Below are 8,310 nucleotides of genomic sequence, written 5' to 3'. Positions count from 1 at the left end.
AAACAGACATGTACATTTCATGATGTTGACAGAAAAACAATGGATTCAAAGTAGGCAATAATTCGACTGAGTGCAAAGGAAATCAGAATCCGACCGTGCCTGAGGCAGATCATAAAACACATGGACCCGTAAGAGTGTAATTCATGTCGCTTATTAAGCAATCCATTTGAAGGTAGCCGATTTGTTGAACTGACAATTTTAGCCGAACATTTACGAAGGAGATGCCTTGTGTATCACACATCATTTACATCTGACGGATAGTAATGGGAAAATCGGTCTCTGTTTTCATTTTTAGCCCACCTCGAAGAGGTCGAGATGAGCTTATGCTATACCCCAGGCGTTGGCGTCCCGGTTAAAGTTTTAGGAGAAAGTTCATTCCCAAGTAACTATAAGCCCTACCTGGACCAAACTTGCATGGATGATGCATCTAGGGATGGGCACTACCACACTTGCTTCGGAAGCTGGATCTGACCTAGTTTTTCCAGATGAGTGACCTGGTTAAAGTTTTTGGAGCAGGTCCATTCCCAAGAAACTATGAGCCCTACCTGGACCAAACTTGCATGGATGATGCATCTAGGGATGGACACTACCACACTTGCTTCGGAAGCTGGATCTGACCTAGTTTTTCCAGATGAGTGACCTGGTTAAAGTTTTTGGAGCAGGTCCATTCCCAAGAAACTATGAGCCCTACCTGGACCAAACTTGCATGGATGATGCATCTAGGGATGGACACAACCACATTTGCTTCGGATCTGGGTGTGACCTAGATTTTCCAGATTAGTGACCAGGTTAAAGGTGTTGGAGCAGATCCATTCCCAAGTAACGATAAGCCCTACCTGGACCAAACTTGCAAGGATGATGCATCTAGAGATGGACACTACCACACTTGCTTCGAATGCTGGATCTAACATAGATTTTCCAGATGAGTGACCAGGTTAAAGTTTTTGGAGCAAGTCCATTCCCAAGTAACTATAAGCCCTACCTGAACCAAACTTGCATGGATGATGCATCTAGGGATTGACACTACCACACTTACTTCGGATGCTGAATCTGACCTAGATTTTCCAGATGAGTTAATTTTAGCCATATTTTAATCAAATTAGCATGGACGATGTATTTTAGGATGGACACTTTCAGACTTGTTCTTGATTCTGAATCTGACCTACATTTTCCAGATGAGGGACCAGGGTAATGTTTTTGGAGTAGCTATATAATATTATACATTTATTGCATGATAGTGAAGGAGACATGAAGATTTCTTCGCCCATGAAAAATCATATCATATGATTTTTCAAGGGCGAAGAAATCTTCATGTCTCCCGAACATTCATGCAATAAATTGTTTATTATACCGAATCAAGCACAATGCAAGAAAAACAAAGAAAATCCGATGAATAAAGTAAAACATGTGATAAGAATAATATGAAACAGATGTTAGTTACACCACTAGTCACGCTTCATAAAAACATTCATTCGTGACGAGTCAATGTAATTTACACACTAGTAACATTACAACCCCACCTGTGAAAACACTTTTGTAAATATATATATTTTACACGTTTGAATCGACACAATCAATCAATGATATAAACGATCTACCTCATTAGTAACCATCTTAGTCACCGTATTGTGACGTCACAGCCGTCAAACACGACGTGGAACACGAAGTTTTGTTGCAGGGCAAACCCGACGGTCACGTGACTGTCTCGGCCAATCAGATTCTATTTTACTAGTGTTTACTTATATGAGGTATAATAATATTACGTTATGACCAAACTTGCATGGATGGTGCATCTTAGGATGAAAACTTCCATATTTGCTTTGGAGGTTGGAATTGACCAAAATTTTCTTGATTAGTAAACAGGTTAAAAGTTTTTTGAGCAGGTCTATTTCCAAGTAACTATAAGTCCGTCTTAAACCAAACTTGTATAGATATTGATCTTGCGCAGTACAGTTAAGGTGCCATATGGAAATATCGGCGAATTATTTCGACAGAAAATACATTCTTTACAAGGATGGGCGATTCTTTTTAGGCCTTTACTATTATCGGACAAATATAATGTGGCTAAAAACTACATGTTGAGGACGTTTATATTTCTTGTGTAGATTTGTCACGTAATGTGGCATTCACGTGATTTTAGCAAATATACCTGCAGTATTGAGGTCATCTATAAATTCCACTATTGCAAGGGCATAACCAAGTTAAAAATCTAAGTTTAATATATAGTTATTTTCAACACTCTTTGTAGTTTGTGAAAAGTGCTGCGAATGAAATATATGGAGATAACGAACAGTATTCAAACTCAAAAGTCCATTAATCAATACAAAATAGGAGCAGAGCAAACACGGACCTCCAAACATCAGAGGTGGGATCAGGTGCCATGGAGGAGTGAGCATCCCCTGCCGACCGGTCACACCCGCCGTGTGCTCCTTGTCATGATCGGGAAATAACGGAAAAATCCGTCGACAATTCAGTGTGTAAATAATGGCCTAACAATTAGTGTGAAAAACGTCAGTCAGCACTTGACTCAATGATAGATTGTATTTGCTGACAAGGTCATTGTATCGACCATAGAACTTACGAAATGATGACTTTAAAGGAGACAGCTGATATTCTTGTTTCATCAACTTATTTGTCAGTAATTTACCTCGTTTTAGAAATTGTACATACGTAGAGCATGCTCTTGCGTATCGAATCAACTGAGAGATATATACCCCGTATGCAGGTGATGAAGGTATATTGCTGCATAAGTAAGGGATTGATTGATTGATTGTATGTTGTTTAACGTCCCTCTCGAGAATTTTTCACTCACATGGAGACGCCACCGCTTGCCGGTGGAGAGCTGCAAATTTTGTCCTATACTCGGCACTTACGGCCATTGAGCAGTGAGGGTTCTTTTTCGTGCCAGCACCTACTGCGACACGGGACCTCGGTTTATACGGTCTCATCCGAAGGACCGGTCTCCACGTCCCACAGTGGGATTCGAACCCGCAACGTAAGGATCAACTCCTTACTTCGCGACTCTAGAGTAGACACTCTACCACTAAGCCACGCGGGCGACCATAAGTAAGGGAAGTTGACGATTGAAAAGTTAAAGTCATCACGTTTATCATAAAGCTTGGTTGTTAGATTACCATTAACGTCTTTTTCAAGTAAAATATCCAAATATGAAACAGATGTGTCAGACTCTGTGGTATCTTTTATCTCAAGTTCACAAGGATATATCGTATCGACATAAGAATGGAAATAGCCATTGTTAATTGACAATACGTCGTCGATATATCTAAATGTCGAGTTGAAGGCCACAGCAAGTGTTTTCTTCTTTTCACGCACAAGATTTTGGACAAATTCTGCTTCATATGAATACAAAAAAGGTCTGCTAATAACGGGGCGCAATTGGTACCCATGGGAATTCCAATAGATTGTTGGAAGACCTGATCTCCGAAAACCACATAGATATTGTCAATCAGAAACTCAAGCATCTTTTTAATGTCAACTTCAGAGTACTTGTGTGAACAATCAGAATGTTTTTTAACAAAATAATTTTGCAAATGACCAATGACAAGGTACGTATATTTAGCTCCATTTTTATTGAAAAAGCAAAAAGCAACCTATATAGATTCTACTATATAATTGCTAAAATTATATTTGTTAGACGGTATGTTGAATATTTTGCTGATCAAGTACAATAAATGTAGATATAATTAATTCATTTGCAAGATTTCATCAGGTTCGCAGCACATTTCAAATATCTTCATACTTCTTGAGTTTATGTGTAAAAGCTTGTCATAATTCATTGAGGGTATGCCCTTGCAATATATCGATTTATAACGACCCTTCAATGAATCTGCATACAAATGTACGGCAGTTTCACTTGTCTAGGGAATGTACGGGAAGTATATGAATAAAATCCTAAAATAGACTTCACATCCAAGTTAATGGCCTCTTATATATCTGCAAATAATGTTTTATTTAATTACAAAACACATTTTTCACTGTATAAAATATAACTTGATCAGCCTCTCACTGCGTACAAACTGCGTTAAATTTTACGATATGACGTCACATTGACAAGTGCATTGCGATCAGTGAATTGTTTATATATTGCTATGTGGGATTTAACCAACGACAAAAATACATGCAATAGTAAGTATTGATGTAGTTTAAAGCTATCCAACAGTTTAAAATAGCGTATCATTTCATTTTGTGGTAATTTGAAGGACATGTATTTTTGTGTGATGTCATAGTAAGCATTTCCCGTAAAAATTAGGCCCCGCCTCCTTATTGCAGCCTTAACTGTGCTGCGTGGGATGAACACTAGCTAGAAATAGATAACCTTCGTCGAGGTGAGCTTCGTAATCTTTGATTACCTATGTTTTTCAAATAAAATAAATCATGTTTTAAATAAAATATATCCTACAATATTTTATTCTATTAAATAGCGCACCTTTTCATTATATTCTAATCTATTTTCATATTAGTTTTCAGTTATTTGCTTTTATGATATGGTAAAATATTCCAAGAGGGAAAATCAAATTATGCTTAATTAAAAGACAGAAATACTTTTTAAAATAGATTCTTTTGCCTTGTTAGCAAAAGAAAAGTGCCATCGATACACGGTTGTAAGATCTGTTTATATACTGTTACTAGTTTTCATGGTTTGGAGTAAAATTTTTGAAGATAATTAATTTAAACGGACCTTTAAGTCAGGCCTCGAACTGTCCTCTAAAATTACAATCCTTTCACACCAATACATCTTGCCACAAATCGACTCAACAAGGCCAGTTTTTTCTATTCCTGTTTCAACGGCAAGCGCTACGTTTCTCTCCCTTTGATATAAATAGTAGAGCTACAGTCTCATCGGAGACGGAGCTTTAGCTGATATCTGGCTGCCGTTAGAAAATAAAGGCGGACAAATATCTTCTGCGGTAATACAAACTAGTGTATATAGGTGATAAAGGCAGAAAAATTGTTATAGTTCTGGTGCCGAAAGATGTACACCGAGGAATGGAACTTCTCCAGCATCGAAATGCTTTCGACATTACTGAAAGTAGCAAATTTATTTTTTCTACAAAGTCATCCACATTGCGCTGCTCTTTCTGGCATGTTGTCAGAGATATTTGCTCCAGATGAGGAATAGTCATTAATGATCCTACGAACAGACATAGACTATCAATAATCTATGCAAGTCTTCACATGTGTCCCTCTAAACCTCAGATCTTCCTGGACCTCATGGGACACGAAGAAAGCAAAAATGTGTGAACATCTTCAATCAATTGAGAGCAAGTTATCACAACATGTAACAATAACTGAAGAAAGAATCACAAGGCTAGAAAAGTATGTAGATGTTTTAAGAGCTGTCGAAGGAAAACTAAACAGCAATGAGGATTGTGTCAGTAATTTGGAGAAAACTTCAAAGAATCAAACAAAGAGATAAAGAACATGATACAATGTTTCAAACATTCAAAGACAATGCAAAGGAAAAAAGACTATCAAATAAAAGCCATGGAAAAGGAAATCCTTAAGCAATCTGAGAAAATCCACAAAACTCAAAAAGTTCTTGAGGAACTGTCAGCACATTTAGAGTCCGACAGGAAAATGGATAAAATGCAAGAAAATCAAGTAAATGACTCGAGCAAAACTCCACAATACTACTTACCCGACAGTGTTGATACCAAACAAAACGGTCAACTACTTGAAGTGGATGACGAGACCGACTTAAAATATACCATACCAACTAGCAACATGTTTGAGAAACTACAAAATTTTCAAGAAAAGGTTAAGTTCAGATTGATAGATTTTTTTAGGTTTCTCTGGCGCCCCCAGTGAGCCTACTCTTTTTCGAAAACCAGAAAAACGATCTTTAACGTGCCAAGGGGGTTGTTATCCTTGACAAGTGGGACCATTTAACGTCCCATCCGACGGACTTTAAATTTAAAAAATATATAAACAGTTAGATTTATAATAACAAAAACAGGATATTTAAAATGTATATATCTAAATCTTACTGTATAAATTAGTTTCTTACAAGTATTGTAAAATTGTACTAGGACTTATATTTGTAAATAGGTCATGCACTGTTTGCACATTATAAAAAAGTCTATTTCGAACAGACGAAAAATCAGAATTTTCTAAAAGAATATGGTTTATAGTTATTGCACAGTCACAAGATATACATTCAGGTTGATGTTCCCCGTTTAGTAAATAAGAATGAGTAAATTTTGAATGTCCAATACGTAGTCTTGATATAATGATTTCGTCCAGGCGTTTCAGACCAAAATCAGATGACTGGTTAACCTTGTTTTGTATTGCATAAAGTTTACTATTATCACGAAAATCTACTAAATATATCAGATCAGTGTAAGGAATTATAAAGTGTACAATTTCATGGAGTAGTGCATCTTTCGTATTTCCGGGGATACCAATACGACTTCGGACCCAACAAAATTCAACATTACATTCTTTAATGAAGTGATAGTATTTGATTAATATATCCAAAATATATGGGTGATCAATGTCCATATTGTTTGTAGATTGTAGACAGGAGAGTGAGTCTGAAAAAATTGTAAAATAATTGTCACTATATAGATGTTTGATTATATTCAAGTGCAAGTTGTATTGTCTTTGCTTCAGCTGTAAAAATTGTTGCTTCATTAGGAAGTCGTGTAGAAAACACATCGTCTTTAACCACTGCAGCGGCTGCAAAATTGCTTTTGTCTTTTGAACCATCTGTATAAAATTTCACTGATGAAGATATAGTTGTATGGTTTATTTTAAATTAACCATGAATATTTCATGAATTGTGGTTTATTCTGTAATGAAACAAACATGAAAAAGATAACGATATGGTTTATTCCCTTATAAATAAACAAACACAAGTAATTAATGAAAATTATGTTTTCTGTTTTTTTTTAAGACGTAGGAAGAAAAAAACATGGTTGAAATTACAGTTACTTGGGGACAGGACCCCCGCCCCCTCCCCCCCTGTGTTCCGTACCCCAAGTGTTCGCCGACTTTTTTTTATATATATAAAATATTTGTCTATGACACATATTACAATTGAAAAATCCAAAATATAACCTAAAACTAACCTTTTATAGAAAAAAAAATCATACTCTCTGATACTAAAAGAGAATCTTTAGTATGAAAAGTAAAGACCAGCTATGTTGATTGTGAAAATAGCAGAGGGGTAAACTGAATTAACTGAAAGATTTTAATAAGATCAGGGATTTAACAAATTTCAAATATTTTTTTTTTATGTTTTAAAGGCCTTGAAATGCACTTTTCTGTAACTTCGAGGCATGTCCTACCCTTAAGATATTTGGAAAATTATTTTTATTCCTGGGTGTTTTTTATACGTAAAACACAATGAAGAGGGTAAGAATATGACATCTTTTATAACACTTTTAAACTTTATCGTTTTATACATACCAGTATCTTAAGGAATATCAAAATTTTTGGTGAAAAAATTCAAATATATACATGTAGGTAAAAGGCAAATGCAAGAATGTAGTAACCCGCTCCATTCTTTTTAAAAATCTCAGCCCCCTCCCCCAGCTTAAAAAAAACGGACTTAGGTGGTTATATTATAACAGCTCCAAAAATGAAAATAAAAATGTTAGTAATTATCTGAGCCCCCCCCCCCTTTTTAAAAAATGGAAAGGTTTAAATTGTAACAAATGCAAAAATGTGAAAGTGTTAATTCATTTTTTAATCATTTGCAAATAAAAAAAAAAATTCGTGGCCCCTGCCCCCCTGGGGCCTGTGGGGTGGGGCCAAAACTATCAAAATTAATGCAATCTTCAAAAATCTTCTTCTTTACTCCTGGACATCAAGCAGTCAAACTGTTGGCATGATTGTAATAAGCATTGAGCCCTCCACCAAAATTGTGAAATTCATAGCCCCATTGTCAGGGGTTCTGGTGCTAGGGCGGGGCTATATAGATCATATAGTGAAAGTGCATTATTTCTTTGAAAATCTTCTTCTCTACTCCTCGGTATTATTGAAACAAATTGAATACATAGTTATGATTAGCAAGGGTGACTCTACCAAAATTGTGAAATTCATGACCCCAGGTAAGGGGTTCTGGGACGGGGCTATATAGATCATATAGTGAAAGTGCATTATTTCTTTGAAACTCTTCTTCTCTACTCCTGCGTATTATTGAAACAAATTGAATGCATAGTTATGATAAGCAAGGATGCCTCTTCCAAAATTGTGAATTCCATGACCCCTGGATCAGAGGTTCTGATGTTAGGGCGGGGCTCTATTTATTATATAGTGAAAATGCATTAATGCTTTAAAAATCTT

At 36.0% G+C, this 8,310-nt stretch overlaps 1 long non-coding RNA gene across 1 annotated transcript; it reads left to right on the top strand.

Moving 5' to 3' along the window:
* The first annotated feature begins 371 nt into the window (after nucleotides 1-371).
* On the top strand, nucleotides 372-1,067 carry LOC133179807 (uncharacterized). Its single transcript, XR_009720188.1, has 3 exons — nucleotides 372-475; nucleotides 514-621; nucleotides 951-1,067. It is a non-coding gene; the product is annotated as an uncharacterized LOC133179807 (long non-coding RNA).
* The last annotated feature ends 7,243 nt before the right edge of the window (nucleotides 1,068-8,310 follow it).

This window comes from Saccostrea echinata, unplaced genomic scaffold (assembly GCF_033153115.1).
Source record: "Saccostrea echinata isolate AGI-Se365-2 ecotype Australia unplaced genomic scaffold, CSIRO_AGI_Sech_v1 ptg000005l, whole genome shotgun sequence".
NCBI lineage: Eukaryota > Metazoa > Mollusca > Bivalvia > Ostreida > Ostreidae > Saccostrea > Saccostrea echinata.
Note: the sequence above shows the minus strand (reverse complement) of the source record. Positions and strands in the feature narration are given on the sequence as shown.